We start from the raw sequence: 22353 nt of genomic DNA on the forward strand, positions 1-22353 counted from the left end.
CCTGTCTTCCTCCTCTTCTTTCTTTACCTCCTTCTCATCCTCACTGATCATGTCAGTAGCCTGCAACTTGGGCTCCTCTGAGGTATCCATGGCAGTCTGCAGGGTGGTAGTGGGATCTCCACCAAGTATGGCTGCAGTTCTTTGTAAAAGTGGCAGGCCAGTGACTTGGCAGTGGACTGACTGTTGGCCTCCCTAGTCTCCTAATATGTCTAACACAGTTTCTTCACTTGCATGCAGCATTGCCTCTGGTCCCAATCGTACCCCTTCTCCTATATCCCCCATGCAATCTGCTCATAGATGTCCACATTTCTCTGTCAGGTCTGTAGCTGTGCATGCACATCCTCTTCTCCCCACGGGACCAGGAGATCCAATATCTCCTGTCTATTCCAAGCCTGAGTACATCTGGAGCATGTAACTGACGTGGTCAGCTGGGCAGTTGCACACAACAGTGGAGAGCTGCTAAGTGTGCTTGCCAAACTGGGTAACCAGGAAAAGGCATTTCAAAAATTCGCAGGGCTTTAAAGGGGAGGGGAGCTTTCAGGTCTCCATTACCCTGGGGCCGTGGAGTTCACAATTGTGAACAGAGTGGCCAGTGTCAGGCATTGTGGGACTGCTGGTTAAGAACTGTTAGAGTCGACATAACACAGTTTCTACACTCACAGTGCTTCAACCCCAGTACATGGACCATGGTTCAATGCTGCCCAGGGAGGTGGTGGTGACTACTTCACTGTAATAGGGCTCTTACATCGGTGGGAGAGAAATTTAAGTACAGACACATGCACAGCTAGGTCAACACAAAGTGGCTTATGTTGACCTAACTTTGTAGTATAGACCAGGTCAAAGTTTTTTTCCCAAAGCAAAAGTAATACTAGGGACCAAATTCCATTCAGATATTGCCGACTTTAATATTTACAGAGAGCATCATTGGTGTACCTGGCATTCAAATTAAAGCTAAAGGCCCTGCTCCTAGTCATTTACAACCTCAGCTAGATAGACCACCATGTGACTCAGGCAGAAATGGCCTCAGGCAATGGGGAAGATAGCTCGTTTTGCAATGCATGCACCATGATAATTCCAGTGAGATGTTAGACTCCCACTGAAGTGAATAGAACTTTTGTGCGTGCATTGAAGAGTAGAGTTTGGCTTTAAGTTATCTAGGGCATCAGATAGCTATAAGATAAAGTACTGATAATGAAGCAAGGAGCAATATTGTAGTAATGGGCCTCAGCACTTTATGTAATTGTAGCTAGTAATAAGCCATCTAGGATATTTTTTTCCCATTCACCGGCACCATTATACATAATATGTCACTTTTGTTCATGCCTTTGAGATGGTTCTGGTGAGCTACATTAATAATGGAGAATGTGGTCCAATTTTATTCCATGTAGTTATGTTTTTCAATTTAGATAAGAAAAATGCATTGTTCATTTAAACACCATCCAAACAGAGGCTATAGAGAAAATTGTTGGGAAGCCAACTGGAAAATAAGTTGTTCACTGAAGGTTTAACCATCTTTTCTAAATGCAGGTCAGAAAAATAGAAGTGTTTATCTAGGACAATATTTATTCTGTTCAATGTCCAGAACTTTTGGCAGCCAACAGATAATAGCTGAATGAACTACTGACAACCATAAGAGTTAGGGCTTTTCAGTGATGATGAAATAAGGCTTCATTGTCACAAATGAAATCAAATTGAAATGAAAGGAAATTTGATGAGCAGCAGCTCATCAGTCTTAAAAAATATACAATATAGGCTGGCAAACTGTGATGAAACTGTTATTATTATTAAGGCTACAATTTAGTCATGGGAATTTTTAGGAAAAGTCACCGACAGGTCACAGGTAATAAACAAAAATTCACGGCTCATGATCTGTCCATGACTTATACTAAAAATACTTGTGATTAAATCTTGGGGGCTGGGAGAGTGGCGCTGGAGGGGCATGGGGGTTCTGCTGGGGATGACTGGAGTGGGGGGCGATGCTGCTGGGTGGGGTGACTGGGGCCAGTGGCAACAGCTGCCCTGGGCTGCAGACTATGGATGCTCTGGCCACCCTGGGACTGCTGCCCAGGGCCGCAAAGTACGGCTGGTGTGGCTGTCCCCAGGGCTGCTCCACCAGCGTCTCGTGTGGCTGTCCCTTGGACCACCTGAGTAGCTGGCCCCAGAGAGCCAGCTGCCTGGGCAGCTCTGGGGTCGGTCACACTGGCCACTGCAGAAGTCACGGAGGTCGCGGAAAGTCACAGAATCTGTGACTTCTGCGACAGACATGGAGCCCTAATTATTATTACTATTATTTCTTTTGTATGGTAGATTTCCATTCTAGTTTCTAACAGCAATGCATTTTGACATATGTCATCTAAAGTATATATTTGTGGTGGACACTCAAGCCAGAATCCCACAGGCATTGTAAGAGCAAATCATATGATTTATTAATAAATGATATGGTACATATCTATACCCTCCATCAAAAGAATGATTTATTGTAGCCTGATTTATATGTACCAAAAAAAAAATACCTGGGAGCGTCACAGAACATGTTTATTACCCCAAAAGTCCACCAATGTATTATAATGTGGACAAGTCTTTTTTGTTTGTTTGTTTCTTTGTTTGTTTTTCAGGGGACTGGCGGAAGAAGGAAATAGCCATACTAAGACCAGTCAGTGACCTTTTTTGAAGCTAAAAAAGGCAAAAGACTTTGTCTGTTAAGCAAAACAGCAAAGGACAGGAGCCTACAGCTGACTTCTCATGGCAGGATGTTTATAACTTCATTTCAGTGGAGAGTATTGATCTCTAAAGTGTTGTAGGGCAGAAAAATGTCACAAGAAGAAAAACAACAGCTAAGAAACCTACACAAAATTGTATCTGTTCCTCTTCTATTTCTTCTGTTTGCTTTGCAAAAAGAGGAAGAAAAAAAAATCAATCACAAAAACAATTTTTGCTGAGCAGGAGTCAAAGTTAATATACAGTGGATTAAATCATCTTTATTTTCATTTAATTGTTCTCTAGAGCATCAAAAACTGAGAGCTGAGAATAGGGAAGCAGGGGGAGTGATGAGATATACTGGTCACTGTACGGGGAGATTTTGGCAAACCAGTAAAGTGCCTGAAACCACTATGGCTTATTGTTAAAAGCAACCTATTAAGCAGTCTCAGCTTGACCAAGGCAGGAGGGGAGGGGGGTTTGGGGTGCCACAGAAAGGGCAGCTTGACCCTGCGTCCTTCCTGATAAGAATTGTGTTAAAGTTCTGATACATGCATTTTAAAAGAGCAGGATGTGCCCCAGGAATGTCTATTGGGGTCTCAAGGCTGCAAACTCTGGAAAAAACCCACACCTGGTTAATCAATAATCAGAAGGAACCTCTTTCTTGACCATTGAAACTGCTTACTTAACAAGTTTTCTTTAAGGGACATGTCATTCTATTACTAATTTATAAACAAGGGGGGAAAGTTCAAGATAGTTGGACTCGTTTGGGACTCTCCCTCTGGATACATCTTGCGGTCCCCACTGGCAGATGGAAGATTTGGCCACAGGAATCCTGCCACTGTGTCACTCGAGAGCCACACTCAGCTTTGGTAATTATCAAGGGTTGGGGGTGTTTTACTAATCTGTTGCGGATGTGTATAAATGCTTGAGACTAAGTAAAGTTTAGCTTTAAGTGAAAGCACTCTTGTGTTGTCCAGTTTGTGTCAGCCATCTATCGGTCGGACGGCCGTGTCTCCCCTGATTTATTTCCTGACACCACCTCACACCAAGTTACCAAGAGCTTTGGGTTGAAAGAACCCCAGGTAACAGTTACCATCAAGAATGCTTCTGCTATGTGGCATGTTAGAGCTAAATCATGTGGCATCTCCAATTTAAGTAACACCACTGCACTGGATTATGTGACCATGTTAATGATTACAAGATCATTCTAACAGCTTCAGCTGTATTGAAATAATTCAGTAAATTTTATCCCAGGAACTAATTCATGTTATTATATACACTGCAATAGAGCAATACCACTCAGTATATTCTAGAATTTTCACCAGGGATAAACCTTTAAAAAAGAATGAAGAACCAAGTCAAAGATAAGGTACAATAAGGAGTTATGTATGTATTAGATGGAATTGGACCCCCTCTGTAAGAACTGGAAATTATACAGAATCTAGCCAAATGTAGAAAAGAAGAGGTGGAATGGTGGTTGAATAAGCTCATGGGTCTAGCTTCAGATGGGTTAACACCCCATTGAAGTAACTCAGGTATAACTTCTGAAGTACACACTTCATTCTTGTGAACCTAGGAAGGGAATTTCACATCTCCTGCTGCTATCTGGAAATAGCTTTGCATCATATAAAGCTTTTAGAATGATCAGTGGTGTTAATAATAGGGACATCTTCACAGCTGATAATACCAGTTAAAGGTTAGGAGCATCCACCACTAGAAAGCACTTAAAGAGTGGAAGGGAAAAAAATGCTCCTGGCTCTTGGCACTTGGGCCAAAGATAGGCTGTCTTAAAGTGGGAAACTGGGACATAGAGCTGGATCAATAACTAATTACATGGTTCTCCAGCAGTTGAATGAAACACTTGGTTTGATTCAAAACCAAATGTTGAATTTCTGCTATTTTTAATAAAGAGCAAAGGAAATAAAGGTTTCATTCACAAAACAGAGGTGAAAGGGGCACATAAATTTTAGTCCACTGGCTAGGATGCTCATCTGGGATATAGCAGACTTAGGTTCAAATCTCCACTCTGAATTAAGGACTTCAACCCAAGTCTCATCTCTCTCAGGTGTGTGCTTTAACCACCAGGCTTCAGGTTATTCTAAGGTTTCTGTCCTGATGACTTTGTGTGAAGTACTTGATTAGTTATTTGGTCACAGAGAGAGAGAGAGAGAGAGAGAGAGAGAGAGACTCTAGACCCCAGTGATTAGGATGCACAGGGGGGGGGGAAGACATGCAGGTTCCAGTCCTTGACCCTCCCCCCCCATCCCATTTCAGGAATCTAGCCTGATTTTGTTTTCCTTTATGAATCTCTTTGATGAATTCATGTCAAATGCACAAATAGTTGCAGATCTATCCAAAACTGCGCATTTTGGCAAATCAACTATTAATCTGAAAACATTTGCCCACCTCTAGTTTTAATTTTTCCTAGTATAACTTGTATTACACAGTCACTGACAGACAGGCAACCAGTCCAGCTGGGAACAGACTAAAAGCCAGCAAGAGCCGATGGGACCAATTCTCTTCTCACTAGTGTTACTCTGTGGACTTTGGTGGACTTATTCACAATTAACACTAGTGTTCTTAGACCATTAACTCCACGCTAGAATCAAAATGATATACCGTGGAAATGGACATTTAGAGGGAATGAAGAAATAGGTAAGATTTACTTGAAATGTCAGAAACATCTCAGATGCCTGTTGATGCAGAAGAGAAATAGTGAAAAAAAATAAATTCCACAGTCAATAGATATGAGCATTTGTATGAATTACTACACACACACACAAACATACAAATGCCAGCATCATCAAAGTTAAGTTCAAATAGCACCTGGTTGAAGCTACAACATAATTAGCCTAGAATGAATCATGTCAGCATCTATGTTCCTAGAAAAACAGACAGGTACACGCAGGACTGAAATAAGTTAAAAACAGACTCTTTTATTATTGACTCAGAGTAACACAATAGGACAGATATTTCTACCTCAGCGATTTAATTATCTGTATTTAACTATAAAAGTTTTGGTAGCAGTAGCATGCTTAACATTAGTGTCACATTAATATTGCAGTAGGTTAGCATAATGAGGCATTAATTTAATCTACCAGAACTATTGTTTAAATAAATATGAGACAATAATAATCCTCTTTGGTGCTTACAAAATTAACAAAAGGCCCTTGGGAAGATGTTACAACAGTTTTGTCTCTCAGTTTGCAATTGGTTAAGATGAGATTCATATGAAGTAGGAAAAAAGAAATTGAGGCCAATCATACAAATGATTCATTTCTTTATGGGCTAAGAGTAGACTGGGTGGAAATTTGTGAAAGAAACATTTTTTCCCATTGTAAAATACCAATTTGTCCAAACCATTTTTTTTCTTTGTGGAAACATACTGGGTTCAACAAAATTCCCTCATGTCTGGGATAGAATTTCTGGATAGAGAAAGAGACTCACCTGGGAAGTGAGAGACCTGCTCAAGTTCCTAGTATAAATTAAGAAGAATAGGGACTTGAACTTAGGTCTCCCACATCCCAAGTGAATGTCCTAACCATTGGGTTTTTGGAATGGTAGTTGTGACTCGGACTCTATCGTGCATTTTTGTGAAAATTTTCAAAAGATCAACTTGATTTCACACTGATGTGGAGCAAAACCAAATTTTAAAGCTCTAATTTATTTACAAGAAGGAATTCTTTTCTCCCGCCAGCCCTAATTAGGAGATAATCCTTTCCTTGAAACTCTTGAGAACAGATTAAAAAACTATTTATACATCTTCCTATAGTGGATTGATTTATTCCATATATGCATCTCCTTTCTCTCTCTTTTTTGGAAATGACTCCCAAATTTGTATAACATTGTTTATACTGATGGTTCTGCTACTTGACATTAAATCAGACACTCACACCTTTGCTAAGTCTCCAAAAGCAAGCTGGTAATACCCACAATTTAATACATTAATTTCTCTCATTTCTAATACTAATTCACAGGAAATAATATTTATTGAACAGATATAAAGAAATTAGTCATTCATTGGTTCAGGATGAAATTATGCTGGGTGATAGTCCATATGATTATTACCTGAAATGTGTAGGATTTTTTTCTTTCAAATGTTTCTATTTGATTGCCTAATGGACTTCCCTCCCCAAAACAAGGTTTTAAACATAAAATTACACTGAGTCCAATAGATGTCAGTTTAGTGGCTATTAAACTATTTTAGGGACTTTATTTCCAATGCACAGCTCATATACATATTAGGGATTGAAAATACTTTTTTTCAGGTTCCGTCCAAGATTTTTATCTTTCTCTTTTCATTCCCCTCCATTCACAAACATCCTTCAGTGTGTCAGCTCTTTTTCATCTGAAGACCGTTAGTACTGCTCTGAGCATCACAGAAAAGCCTCACCTGGCAATCTGGCCTTCCAGGAAATGAGCCAATGGTCCAACACAATTCTATTTTTAATTATGGTCCATGAGCCAGGACATAAATGAAGAACCTGCAGCTGGCAGCAGGAAATTTGCACAAAGACCATGGTCTGCATGTAAAGCTGCACTTAGCATTACTTGGGGGAGGAGGAAATATATTCTCATCTTCAGGATCACCACTGTTTCTGCCTGGTGTTTTTTCTCTTTTTCTCCTTCCCCCTCTTTCTTCTCTGTTTCTTCCACACGTCTATGTTTCTATCACTCCTCTTCCCTCTGCATTTCCCTTGGTACATCAACTTCCAATTCCTCTTCCTTCCCGGTAACTCATCCCATCTGATAAAATCATCACCAATGAAATAACTAAATGATGACACATAAAAGGCTACCATTAGCCTTCAGGGTCAACACTGCCAATTAGATCAATAGGAGCTTGTGAGTTCATGTATCCCAGCGTCATTGTTTTAGCACTATCTGCAGACTAAAGAAGACAACAGTGTATTTCACTTCACATTTTGAAAGTTCACATCACAAAACAATGAAGGACTAGATTCTGTAGAATCTGAGTATGCCAGGTTGATACTTTTCATGTATAAACACAACAGGCTTGATTCTCCTTCACAACATAAATGAAAAATGCCACCATTTTGATTTTGTAATTTTTGCACCCACTTTGCACAGATACAAGTTCTACCACCAAATGCAAGGAAATAAAAAATCAGGGCCACTTTTCTCCTGTCTCCTATTACAGAAGGTCCACGATCAGGATTAATATTTCAGCTTCGCACATATGCTAACCTAGAGCAGATTTTTCCCCCTGAGTCAGTCAGTACAAAAGAGAATTCTTTATCAAATGAATAGGAATTCAGTAATAAACTTGTTTTACCAAAATCACCCACAACTTTCTTGTCAATGGATGCCTTTGAAATTGCTCCTTATTCATAGTACTTAAGAGGGCTGGATAAGCTCCTTTGTTGTTTGGAAGGTCTCAGGGAATTATTGATGTGTGTTAAATTTAAAAATCACTAAATACATTTTTTTCAAGGAGACTGAAAAGATGCATTTTAAAAGCATAGTAATGTATATTTTTTATCAAAGTAACACCGTGAAAAAACACAAAAAGACACATGAAGGGTTTCCATACTTTAATCACAAGCTCTGATATTTGGATTCTCAATAGTTCATAAAATATTCAGGTGGTCCTCAGGCCTAAATGTTACTTTTTCTCGTGCTTTGTCTTCAACGTGCTCAGTCACTGATGATGTAGGTCTGTGTTACTCAGGACCTGATGCAATACATTTGACTGTGAAAATGAAGTTAAAAAAGGAGCAGCTCAGCCACGTAACTCTGTGATACGTGCAAGACTAGGAAAGGATTAAGCATGGAATTGGCCGCATTAAACTGATGGAGCTTGCCCAGGCTGTGCAATGTCTTTGTTCTAGAGCCTTTTCTGAAATGTCTTTGCTAGAATATTAACACATTAATTAGGTACATACGACAGGATCTGGTATGTTCAGCAGAAATGGTGTAGTTAAAAAGGAAGCAATGAAGAATAATTTGGGTTCATAAACCATACATGGGAGCTCTGAAATGCAAACAGTAGATAAGGGGGCAAAGTAGCCCAAATTTTGTCTTCTTTAACCAGAATTTTGAAATAGCTAGCTCTTTTTTAATATGTAAAATGAGATTTGAAATCCTTGGGATATTTTCTAATATGTTTTTGGTTGCTTTGTAGAAGCTCTACTTTGTCTTGTTAATTGCCTAATCTACTTTTTAGTACAAGTTTAACAGGCTCATATGAATTCAGTAACTTGGCAATACAAAATAGAACATTTGATATTGAGAGGATCAGGGATTTTAATACGGTAACATAAAAGCATTTCTATGCACAATATACACACATTGATTTTGAAGCAGTGAGCTCAAGGCTTATAAACACAGTGCTGCAACCTGCACTAAAGGGGCATGAATTCTAATGCGCATCAACATGTTGCATACTAACTGCCCTACGTAGACCCTGCTGGCACAGACTAAAAGTTCCCTAGTGTCAGGGTCTACAAAGGCCACTTAGGGTGCAACAAATTGGTGTGAATTAGAATTCACATCCCTCTGGTGTGCATTGCTGCACCATGTAGACAAGTCCTCAATTCCATCCTCAATTACACCCATTCAATCCCAGTGACTTCAGTAGGTTTAGCTAAAAACTTATTTTAACTTTGAAGCATAAAATGCACATCATTTATATAATTTGTTACACAAGTGTATTTACAGAACTTTGATATCTGGAGAAGGTGTTGACATATCCTCAAACTGGGGTGCAGCCAAATTACATACAGAAGAACGGAATAATCAATTACACTTTAGGGTTGTAGCAATCATACACAACTAAATCAGTGTCTGCTATAACTTCAGCAAAGTCAAAGAAAGGGAAATCAGACTAGCCCTGAACTATAGATTGAAGACCCCAAACAATCAGGTGACCCCTCCCAAACAGCCCCTCACTCTGCTTGTGTTTGAAATTGGCCATTTGCCAGAAAGTAAAATAAAATACAGAAACATGGAAGAGAATTCGTGATGGGTGAAACCCTATCATGGGCTAGAAAGGGCTATGAGCCAATAAATTGCATCTGCTGTACCTGTACCATAATTAATTAATTACATCTCATCCAGAGGGACAGTACTAGGAGACATTATGTGAAAACTTAATAAATTCCTGAGCCTCACGAAAGGGACAGAGTTCCGTCTGAAGGGAGGAGTGCAGAAAGAAGAAAATGTTTTGTGAAGGGATTGAGCTAGCAATTACAGAATAACAAACACCTCATGAATTCAGGGTGAGGGGGGCCAGTACTCACTCCAGAGTTGGAGAAAACAACTCCAGACTGATTGTGAAAGGAGACTGAAGACAGATCCCAGGGGAAAAGCTGATTTAATAAGAGACTGTATATATTAGTTTGAGTGTTTGTTGCCCCCAAAGGGATTGAATTATATGCTACTCAACTGCAGGGTTGAGGTGTGCACAGTAGGAGATGGCTACAGGGGTCTGTAGATGAAGACCCTTGCAACAATGTGGGGGGAGTGGAGGGGGCTCTGGTGGTGAGTGTGCACTACAACACAGTCAACCTATTTAGGTTCAAAATACATGCTTTTATGACAGATAAATACCAACCTGCATCCTGCGGAACACCTTTCCTGTAATTACAGGAGAATGCCAGTTAGTCGTTCATTGTATTTATATATATAAAATTTGAGTCCTCAGCAGCCAGTCATTGTAACAAAGCCAAATGATGCATAACTATTAAAAAAAAAGGAACACAAACATATGTATTCTACAGGATGCTACTCTACAGGTGCCACATAGAATTTTCATTACTTTAAGAAAAATATTTAGGATCATATAAATATTACAATGTTCCTTTATTTTTTAAAATATATTTTTCTAAAACCAAATGTCTCTTCTAGTTTTCATTTTTTTTCTTTTTATAAATCACCATTTCTCTCTCCTATCTGCCCCAGAACTCCTCTTCCAATCTTATTTTCTCCTTTTTTTTGTGAAGAATTAGCTCCCACACAATTTTTTTTCTTTTTCTTTTTCCTTTTTCTGGACTGATGCATTCTGATCTATAGTATTTTACATCTTTTTTTGCATAGCTGTAAATGACTGCAGAATCTGCAAAACTGTCAGGAATCAGGCCCTTTGTATCTATTTTATCTTCCTTTGAACTCAAATTACATTTTTTTTCACATATGGTCATAGCATTTCCTTTACCTTCATCCCTTGTCTCCTATACGCTTTATATTTATTTTTTTCTCTCTCCCCATTCTGTATTTCTCACCTAGTCTGTGGTGTCTCCTTTTTTTTTTTTTTTTGGTGATCTCTCCCCTTTTCCTGTGACAGCTCCTGTGATCTCTCTGCCCCCGGCACTGCACTGCTATTTAAAGCAGTGGACACAACTGAGGCAGCAGACTGGTCAAGGGGGCTTCTTCAGAGCTTTAGGAGGAGATAAAAGTGAGGGCAGTGCCGGAGCACTGTCAGGAAGCAGTCTGTCACTCTTCTTTTTGCATGGTTTCTTATATCCTGCATCACTAATATCACAAAGAAAATCTGGGGTGGTAAGACCCCTCTACACCTCTAAGCAGCATTGCCCATGACAGGGTAGGAACATCCTTTCTGTTTTGAGTGAAGTAGGCAGCAACTATACGTTGTGAGGTACCTGCCATCTCTCTAGTCATTCTGTTATCAGGATGGTATTTAACTCTCTTTCTCTCTCACAGAGTCTGGTAAATCCTTCTCTGCCTCAAGGAGAAAAAGAAAATCTAGTGTGTGATTCTGACAATTTATGAGAACCATATGTCTTCTGCAATATCAGCCCGTGCAAGAGAGTGAACTAATTAGTCCTGCTGCTCACTGCCTATTAGGAACAAGAAAAACATAGGGTCGGAACTCTAAGGTACTGTTTTAGTGACAGCCTGTTTTGTTCCATGCTACCTGTATAAGAAAGGGATAAGTGAGTTCTCTAAGCCTTGGGACATTTTCTAATAAGTTTTTTAGTTAATGTGTAGGCATACAACACTCAGTCATAATAGCATATTTTGCCAGCTCAAAATAATACAAAAATTATATAAATGAGGACTTGAATAACACAGATCTTTGAATACAACAATAAGAATGAAGTTCAACTTGAAATGTGAATATAGCTTTTGTTTTAATTATAACAATTCAACATTGTATATGTCATGGAAATACTTAGGGTGACAACTGGAAATGCTGAGCTACATGGGAAGAGTATTTAGCTTCCATATGCTCACTTACATTTGTATAGAATTCTGTTTGGCTTCTATTTTCACACCTAAAAAGAAAAGAGTTTAATGAAAGCCTCATTTCATTTTGAGTTACTTTTGTACAGTTCTGAGTCATAAAAGGCCCAGGGGAATTATGCAGGAGCACTATCTGATTGGAGCTGTGGATTATAAACTGAGTACCTCGCAAGCATCCTCAGCTTCCATTGCAGTCAGCAGGAGTTGAGAACTCTCAGGATCAGGCCTTCTTTAATGAGAAATTGAAGCATTTTCACTTTTACTGTTAATGGAAAAAGAAGGTGACACAATCCTCAGATGTGAAATCAGAGGAATACCAAGCGGGAATGGGAGTGGGGAGTATTACCTCTATATATGACATTAGTGGGACCATTACTGAAATATTATGTTCAGTTCTGGGCTTAACACTTCAAAAAAGATGTAGAAAAATTAGAAAGGGTTCAGAAAAAGCAATAGGAACAACCTAAGGTCTGGAAAACACACCTAAGTGAGAGGCTTAAGAAGCTCCATCTAATTACCGTAGCCCAAAATGGGTTAAGATGTGACTTGATGGACCTATATGGGGAAGAGATAGAACAGAGGTCTCTTTGTTCTAGAATAAAAAAGGCTTAACAAGATCAAAGGTTAGAACAGGGGTCGGCAACCTCTGGCATGTGGATCGCCAGGGTAAGCACCCAGGCGCACCGGGCCAGTTTGTTTACCTGCCGCTTCCGCAGGTTCGGCCGATCGCAGCTCCCACTGGCCGCGGTTCCCGCTCCAGGCCAATGGGGTTAGCGGGAAGCTGTGGCCAGCACATCCCTTGGCCCACGCTGCTTCCCGCCGCCCCCATTGGCCTGGAGCAGCGAACTGTGGCCAGTGGGAGCCACGATCGGCCGAACCTGCGGACGCGGCAGGTAAACAAACTGCCCCGGCCCGCCAGGGTGCTTACCCTGGTGAGCCGCATGCCAGAGGTTGCCAACCCCTGAGTTAGAAGCTGAAAACAAATTCAGACTAGACATCAGGTGCAAATTTTTAAGAGGGTAACTAACTACTGGAAAAATTATCTAGGGAGGGTATGGATTCTCCACCACTTCAAGTCTTTCTATAAAGTATGCTATAGCTCATACAAAAGTTATCGACTTGATATAGAGTTTACTGAGTGAGGTTCTTTGGACTCTGTTATTCAGAAGATCAGATTAGATAATAGTAGTGGTTCCTTTTGGTCTTGAAATCTATGAAATATTGAGGCAAGCTATTAGTGTTTTTTTTAAGCATTCAGATTTTAATCAAGCTAGTTAAATGAACTGTTTTCTAATTTTAGGAAATGATTTTATAAGCTCAATGTAAATTTTGGATCCCTTTTAATAAAATGGAATGAGGGACAGATTCTGATAACTTTATTCACACTGCATAGAACTCTACTCCACAAACAGTCCCCTTGACTTCGTTTTCCTTTCACGAATAAGGTGCTACATTTTCTCTCAATCTAGCCCTTAACAAGTAGTCTAAAACAAGAGAGCTCCATGTGATAGTTATTGCAGCGTTCCCTGAAAGTCAACAGGCCTGCCTGGGCTATTTTGGACAAACTCCTGGGCCAAGGGACCTTCAGAGAAGGTCCTACTGGCAGCTCCTCCTTTTCTATACCAACAGTGCAAACCCTAAGTGTAGTGTACCTTTACTAATAGGTTGTGCTGTTTTGATATTATGTGTCATCTGGGTTCTGGGGCTGGTGGGAAGATGCAGACAGGGCAGAAAGGGCTAACAGGAAGTTAAGTCCTGTTCTGCAGGAATTTCTTGAAATGTTCCAATATTTTTTTTTATTTCTATAAGTGAGTATGTCAATAGACATGGCTGTCACAGTCACACTTCAATTTACCTTGGTGTGATTTACCCTGATTTCAGGCTGTGCCTGTATAAGTGATGTTTCCAGAGGGGATTACACCAGTGCAGCTACACTAGGGTGTTACAATCCCAATGTAGACAAAGCCTGAAGTAGACACTAGACAGTAAAACACTTTCAACACTTACGGTACTGTTCACATATAGAGTAAAACTCTAAGATTTGATTTCTAGATTACATTAACATTAAAAATTTCCATTGCTTTAAAGATAATAGGACCACATAGAATTAAAATATTTACTTAACATTTAGAGTACTATATGTATCTTGGTGTGCAAAAAATTGTGTGATCTTGCATTACTTTAAATGGTTCTGGTGAATCTCAGAGGAGCAAATATCAACCACATTTTGATAACAAATGTTTAACTTAATGTAGTAAGTGCCTATTTTAAGGGCATTTCAGCCAATTTGAAAATAGATTATTGTAGATTATTTTAGCTCTAGATTATTATTTTTAATAGAAAAATGAATTGTATTTCAGTGATCATTTTCTGTATTTGTCAACATTTTTGGTGCACTCAGATATGAATAAATATTAATAGAGAAGGATCGTATTAGATTATACCTCATTTTTTTCATACCTGGATTCTGGAATCTACTTCATTAAAATAGAGATTGCTATGTATTCAAGATCACTAATAAATCAGGGCATTGCAGTAAAATAATTAAAGTTTTTTTCTTCTTCTATAGAGTAACATAACAAATCCACTAGCCACCCTAACTCTCAAACCATTGCTTAAAGATACATAATCTAGCTTTTATTATTCCAGAAATGTATTACTGAAAAAAATAGATAAAGACTTGGGAAAGATAGAAACATTTAGGAAATCTGAATGTGAGGTCTATGATTCTTAGGCTTAGCTAGATCAGAAAGCTGCTTAACATTCAGGTTTCTATTTTCAGTGTGGACAAAAAAAGAGTGATGTGGCAAGAAAATGGGAGTATTTGTGGGAATCTTGTTTTCACTAAGTAGTCCCCGATTTACATATAATGATGGAGAATTTTACAATCTTAAAAAATAAGTGACAAACATTTATGGCTACTGTTTGCCATACTGAAAGTGCCACAAAAATGGCATTTATTTTGTAAGATTTCCCTCTGTTCTGTTCAGCTATAAATGAACAAGACAGACTACACACCACACAACCCAACACACCAATATTTCCCAAATCCATTTCAGAGCTGAAAAAGCTCTGATTTAATCAGTCTGGAAGCCATGTTACTTTCCTTGCTATTTGTCACATTTTGTTTTGCCCTCGTTCAGGGCAAATTAACAGAAATGAGTCCTTTCATTACTCCAGCATGATTAGTACTAAACAGAGCTGGTCCAACTGTTTGGAATTGTCAAAATTTTGGCTATTTTTCAACAAATTTGCAGACTAGTCAAAAATTTTAAAATTCAAAATTGTAATGATTATTTTGCAAGACAACTTTGAAATTTTCACATTTTTCTGCAATTCTCTGCAACCAGCTCTAGTGCTAAATAAGTATTTGCACACAGGTCTGCATCTGGACTGCAGTGTAGGAACCTACAGGTGGCGAAGCAGTAACCATTCCGAGCTGTATAACCATTCCTTAATATAATCTCAGCAATTTACAGAAGCTAAGACAGTAACTTCACTGCAGCCTTTGACAAAAGTCCAGCAAGATAGAGTTTCTGAAGCAGTGACCACAAAGACCTCTGTTCCTTCTCATAATTCCAGAAAAACAGCTGTGGTGAGCTACAAAACTCAGAAGTCTGTACACTGATATCAGACAAGCAAGCAAGGTATTGACATCACTCCAGCAAACTAGAATTGCAGATTCAGTAACCCTTGGAATACTTGTGTTTTAGCATCAAGCAAGTGGTGCTGTGCCAGTGATCTCAAAAGATCCCCTGCACACTGGGTGTCCTACTGAGGATCATTTTATCTTTCTTTTGCCTCCTTTTCATTCCACTCAGCATAAGAGTTATGGGACTTCTCTTTCTTAGGGCATCACAAATTGATTTTATCATAAGTTTTATTTTTCCCCAGTATCCCACAAAATATGAAAGGCATTTTTCCTAAGCAAGGCTAAATCCTCACACATGAAGTTCCGAGACAACTCGTTCTGAAGATATTATAAGAAAACAAAGGTGAGACCATTTTTCAAAATGAATTAAAGGGAAAAAATTCAGAAGCAACTGGAGACTAGGGATTACCCAAATCAGAGCCCCATAAAAGGCTGACTTTAAAACAAAACAAAACAAAACAAAGCTGAACTCCCTCCTTCAAAAAAATCAGACCTCTCTAAGGTTTCTGAAATGGAGGGACCAAAACTTGATAATCACTTTTGAAAATCTTGGCTCAGAATTTTAAAATTGTACTCTTATTTTCTATCCAATGTCCAAAAAATCTTTTCCTGGCATGAGATGCAGCATGGAAATGTTTAGGAAGAAGTTTCTTTCTGTCAGATTCACGACTGTGGATTAGTAGTTTAAAAATTGATCTGGTATTGAAAAGCTAACTTTGACCTTAAACTATAGAGTAGCTATGGCTATTCTATAGTAATTATGCACATATTTAGGGTCATAATTAATCTAGGAGAGAATATGCAGTGTCATAAGAAGTAGAAATGAAGAATAACTGATCTGAAACCCAGGATTTAGATCTCCCTACTGAGTTATTTTAACATACTTTTCTCCACGAGAAGGTGGATAAAACTACTAGGGGAGAGACCATTCTAGATTTGATTTTGCCAAATAGGGAAGAACTGGTTGAGAATTTAATTGTGGAAGGCAGCTTGGGTGAAAGTGATCATGAAATGATAGTGTTCATGATTCTAAGGAATGGTAGGAGGGAAAACAGCACAATAACGATAATGGATTTCAAGAAGGCAGACTTTAGCAAACTCAGGGAGTTGTTAGGTAAGATCACATGGGAAGCAAGTCTAAGGAGGGAAAACAGCTCAAGACAGTTGGTAGTTTTTCAAAGAGACACTATTAAGGGAACAAGAGCAAACTATCCCAGTGCATAGGAAAAACAGGAAGTATGACAAGATACCATGCTGGCTTAACCAGGAGATCTTCAATGATCTGAAACTCAAAAAAGATTCTTACAAAAAGTGGAAACTAGGTCCAATTACAAACAGTGGATATAAAAAAATAACACAATTATGTAGGGACAAAATTAGAAAGGCCAAGGCACAAAATGAAATTAAATTAGCTAGAGAAAGAAAGCAGAACAAGAAAACATTCTACAAATATATTAAAAGGAAGAGGAAGACCAAAGACAGGTAGGCCCATTACTCAATGAGAGTGGGGAAACAATAGCAGAAAATATGTAAATGGCAGAAGTGCTAAATGACTTGTTTGTTTCAGTTGTCACCAAAAAAAATTAGTAGCACTGGATATGTAACTTAATGAATGCCAGTGAAAATGAGGTAGGATCAGAGGCTAAAATAGGAAAAGAACAAGTTAGAAATTACTTACACAAGTTAGATTATAAAAGGTAATAAGGACAACCCAGGGAATTAGAGCCCAGTATGCTTAACTTCAGTACCTGGAAATATAATAAAGCAAATGATTAAGCAATCAATTTGCAAACACCTAGACGATAATAAGGTGATTTAACAGTCAGCATGGATTTTCAAGAACAAATAATGTCAAACCAACCAAATAGCTTTCTTTGACAGGGTAACAGCATTGTGGATGGGGGAAAGCAGTAGATGTGGTATATCTTGACTTTAGTGAGACTCTTGATACTAACTTGCATAACCGTCTCATGAACCAAGGGTTCCCAACCTTGGTTTGCGGCTTGTTCAGGGTAAGCCCCTGGCAGGCTACAAAATGCTTTGTTCACCTGAGCATCTGCAGGTACAGCCACTTACAGCTCCCAGTGGCTGCGGTTTGCCGTTCCTGGCCAATGGGAGCTTCAGGAAGCGGTGGCCCAGCCCGCGCTGCTTTCCGCAGCTCTCATTGGCCGGTAACGGCGAACCGCGGCCATTGAGAGCTGCGAGTAGCCGTACCTGCAGACGCTCAGGTAAACAAAGCATCTCACGGCCCACCAGGGGCTTACTCTGAACAAGCTGCAAACCAAGTTTGGGAACCCCTGTCATAAACAAACTAGGGAAATACAACTAGATGGAGCTACTATAAGGTGGGAGCATAAGTGTTTGGAAAACCATTCTGAGAGAGTAGTTACCAATGGTTCATAGTCAAGCTGGAAGGGCATATCTAGTGGAGTCCTGCCGGGATCAGTTCTGGGTCCAGTTCTGTTCAATATCTTCATCAATGATTTCGATAATGGCTTAGAGAATACACTAATTAAGTTTGTGGATGATACCAAGCTGGGAGGGGTTGGAAGTGCTTTGGAGAATAGGATTAAAATTCAAAATGATATGGACAAACTGGAGAAATGGTTTGAAGTAAATAGGATGATATTCAATGCGGAAAAATGCAAAGAACTCCAATTAAGAAGGAGCAATCAGTTGCAAAAAAACCAAACTTCATTCTTTGATGTATTAGCAGGACTGTTGTAAGCAAGGCACGAGAAGTAATTCTTCCACTCTACACTGCACAGTTGATTAGGCCTCAATTGTAGTATTGTGTACCAGGTTAACAAGGGGATTCAACTCCTCAGGTAGGGTTGGTTACATTAAAGGGAGACAGGACGGGGCTGGAAGGGGTGAGATCTTTCCCCCCCTCTTGCCCCATGCTGAGGGCATAGGTAGAAGCTTGTGGAAGACTTTATGTTGTAGGGACACAAACCTGTAAATAAAAACAGTGTTTAATCTCCCTGGGAGTGTGTGTAAGGACAGCTGAAAAAGCAGAGAGGAGGACCCCACCCCATGCCAAGTGGCTACAACAGCTGGAATTCTCAGGTGGTCTACGATCCAATTACTAGACATGCCTGGGACAGTTTAGCTTATGAGATCGGCTGCATCCAGTCTGGTATGGTCATAGGTTTTGCTGCTGCTCTGCTTGCCAAGATAACAAGGACTGTCTTTCCTGTCACTGTGAGCATTGAAACTCTCATATGATTTTCTGTAGCTCCTTTTGCTGTTCAACTACCCATTGCACAAGTTTGTCCATGCTGCCCAGGCTGCCGTGCCTTCTTATTGACATCTCTCTCTGGCCTTTCTCCCACACTGGAGGGAGAAATCCTGGACAAGTCCCGACTTTTCACAGGGTGGGCTCTCCCTTCCCATGTGTTTCACTTTGCCAATTGGGAGTGGGTAAGGACTGAAGGTTCAACATTGGGTGCTTTATTTACAATGTCCAATACAGGTTTGCCCCAACAACATAAGGCTTTCCCTAAGCTTCTACCTACTCCCTAAGCACAGAGCAAGGCGGGGGAGAGGAGAGGTCACCTCTCTGAACTCCTTGGCTTTTTTTTTTCTTCTACCAGCCCACTCCTCTCCCTTTTAACCATACTTAGCTGGGGTGCTAAATCCCCTTGTTAACTGGTTAATCACCCTGTCCTTAATCAATTATCTTCTCACTTTGGCCTCTGTGGGGAAGTTTATGGAGTGCCCAGAGTGGTGAGTCAGCCTTAGTTACTCCTACTCTGTCACAGGTTATGAAAACTCCTGCTTCAAGGTATAAACAAATCTCTAACTAATTGGGATTAGGAGGCAACATCACTGAGAGGTAGATTGTTGCACATGCCCTGTAGGGTTTCTTGCACCTATCACAGAAGCATCCAGAGCTGGTCACTGGCAGAGACAGGATAACCAGTATTCTGATTCATTATGGCAAATCCCATGTTCTTTGTATTTATTTGTTACATTCAAATAAGAACTTCAACAATCATTCCAACACACTCTGCCTCTGAGCTTTCTTCTTCAACATGATTTTTTAGATTGTTGTTTGAACTCTGATTTTTTAGATTATTAAGTTTTGACACCTGATAGACGTTTGCTATTGCTAGTGACTTTTCTTCTGAGTCTTTCCATTGACCCTTTGACTGCATTTTTGTTTCTACATATTAATCCCAGCAATTTCAGGAGTTTTCTCCCTTTGTGTAAATCTTCTATGATTGTCCACACTATGTGAAAAAATGCTGAAGGAAAATCCCCACTGGATTTCTGTTCCTTTCAATTCCTCTGTTATTTCATTTAATGTCCTACTCAGTCTTAGGATCAAGGCAGAAAAATCTTAATCACTTTCTGTTGTATGACCTTGAAAACTTTTCTCAGTTCCCTATTTTTTCTCATGATAGCCTCCTCTTGGTGATAATAATGGAACCTCACTATGAAATAACTTGGTCTGTTGCCAGCACTACAGTGAATATAGAGTGCTCTGTCAATTAGTTTCTTCTGCACTTTGTTGATCAAGCAGCTCTTCTAATACATGCTAAATAAACCCAATGGGATTATCATTCTCAGAATTCCCTGGTCAGCCTTTTAATTAATATATTATTCCTCCCCTCCTTGTTTTCAATGTCATCCTATTTTAGTTGCATTTCTCTTTTCCCCACTGCTTTCATTTTTTGTAGATTAGCTTCTACTTCAGAGTGTTCTCTCATTCTTTTCTCCATGGTAGAGGAAATGTTGCTTTGTTCTGCATTTAGAGCCAATGTCTTAGAGTTAATATCAGGTCCCAGGGGCTTTCTCCTCTGCCAATAACTCTTTGATATCTGCCTTTGCTGCTGATTGATTCTTCTTTCCTTTGTCTGCCTTGAGAGACTTGTGTGCCAAGTTCTCTTCTCCACTCAGAGTCAGAGAGCTGTTTTGATTCCATTATAATATTTTTTTCTTTGGAAAGATTTTTATTTTAGGTTTATCCATTCAAAAAGCTAACTTCTATAATTTTATTTTGGAGTGGGGAGAGATTGTTGGGTTAATATAGATGGACTTCATCCCTTTCCCTGTTGGAATAATTGGTTCGGGCAGCTATATCCTGTGGGTGATAGCCACAGTTCTTATTCTTAACTAGTATCTGTAATCCTGTGCTCTTGCAAATATGTAGTTCCTAAAGTCATGTGTGTATTTAGAAAAAAATATGCCAAAATGGGACAATAACAGACAACGTATCCCAGGGATTATTTAACCCAGTGATATTCTAAGCATAAAGAGCTCTCAGCCCTGCTTGTATCTGATTCCATCACTTCACACTAACTCAGAGATGCCAGGCTTCAGAATGATGTTTGGATTACTGTGTTTTGTGAGTTGTGTTGTGCTGATTTGTGTGGGTGGTGAATGATGGGTGTGATGCTATGGGGGGGTGTATATTGTTGCTTGGCAGTTGGGCTAAGTAATCCACCATGAGTGTAGTCTCCCTGATACAATCATTGAAATTGTTGTATAGAAATTACCCGTAGAGCACAGTTGGTGATTGGTTGAGTTACCTCTGATATCACAATGGTTTAATTTGGACTGGCATGGCATAGATGCAGGCCTTGCTGTCACATGGATGTAATTTGTAAAGTCAAAATATCTGAGAACTTAAAAATTGGATGATAACAGACCATGAATCCTGGTGATGGGGGAGGGGGAGGGATAGCTCAGTGGTTTTAGCATTGGCCTGCTAAACCCAGGGTTGTGAGTTCAATCCTTGAGGGAGCCATTTAGGGACCTGGGGTAAAAATCTGTCTGGGGATTGGTCCTGCTTTGAGCAGGGGGTTGGACTAGATGACCTTCTGAGGTCCCTTTCAACCCTGATATTCTATGAACTTGGTGGTATGCTGACCAAAAGAGCTCTCAACTGCTACTTCACACAAGCTCAGACATTCCAGGTTTCACACTGATATTCGTAGAATTGTGTTATATAGATAAAAATATAATGGAATCAGAGAGATAGAGAAAAAAATTCAGTGAAATGCTAAGCTGCAGGGGCTGTTGATACTTAGGCCTCTGTGAGTTTACTGGCTTAGTATTCATAGTTTGATAAGCAGATGTCAAGGCAAAGATCTCTGAGGGTTCTCTGGTCAGCACATTTAGTTTCCTGGCCTAATATAAATGCCCAGGCCTCTGAGACTTTACAGCTTTAGCACCTATATCTTGGCAGGCTGGTAAAACAGTTGTACTGGTTTTAGTCCAGGGATTGCTGGTTGTCTTGTGATGATTTATTTCTCAAACCTCATCAGTGGCTCCCAACCTCTACTTCTGTGAGGTTACGGTCTGAAGACTTCTAGTTTGCTGAACTGATGACAAGGCTCAGTCACTCTGATTTGGTACTCGGTTGGTAAGTCTTACTTTCTGTGATGATGTCAGGATTTAAACCTTTATGAGATTTGCTAGCGCAGCTGCTCTAACTTACTGGACTGAGGTGAAGACCTTACCCAGCTAAAACTGTACTCATTTGTTTTTATTTGACTGATCAAGAAAGACACAAATGAAGCTAATTCTGAGCAGCAAGGAAAGTACTGCTTTATTAGGAACTGTTCATCTTTCAAGCAAATGTGGTAATAGTTACGCTAGATAAAACAGTCTACTGAGCTGGTCCAAATGTCCTTTGTTGAATAACATAGCCAAGAGAAAATGAAAGAAGAATGTGCTTGGTGAAAGAAGGGGAGTAAAGATCACATGCTTCTGTAGCTGTATTGAAGTAATAATTTTTATGAAAGTTTAATCTCATTTTTATCACT

At 39.6% G+C, this 22353-nt stretch overlaps 1 long non-coding RNA gene across 1 annotated transcript in view; it reads left to right on the forward strand.

Moving 5' to 3' along the window:
- The first annotated feature begins 3436 nt into the window (after positions 1-3436).
- Positions 3437-22353, forward strand: part of LOC135983983 (uncharacterized) — a 71204-nt gene continuing 52287 nt past the window's right edge. Inside the window, exon 1 of the long non-coding RNA XR_010601879.1 lies at positions 3437-3569. This is a non-coding gene — a long non-coding RNA (uncharacterized LOC135983983). The remainder of the gene's footprint in view (positions 3570-22353) is intronic.

This window comes from Chrysemys picta, chromosome 1 (genome assembly GCF_011386835.1).
Source record: "Chrysemys picta bellii isolate R12L10 chromosome 1, ASM1138683v2, whole genome shotgun sequence".
NCBI lineage: Eukaryota > Metazoa > Chordata > Testudines > Emydidae > Chrysemys > Chrysemys picta.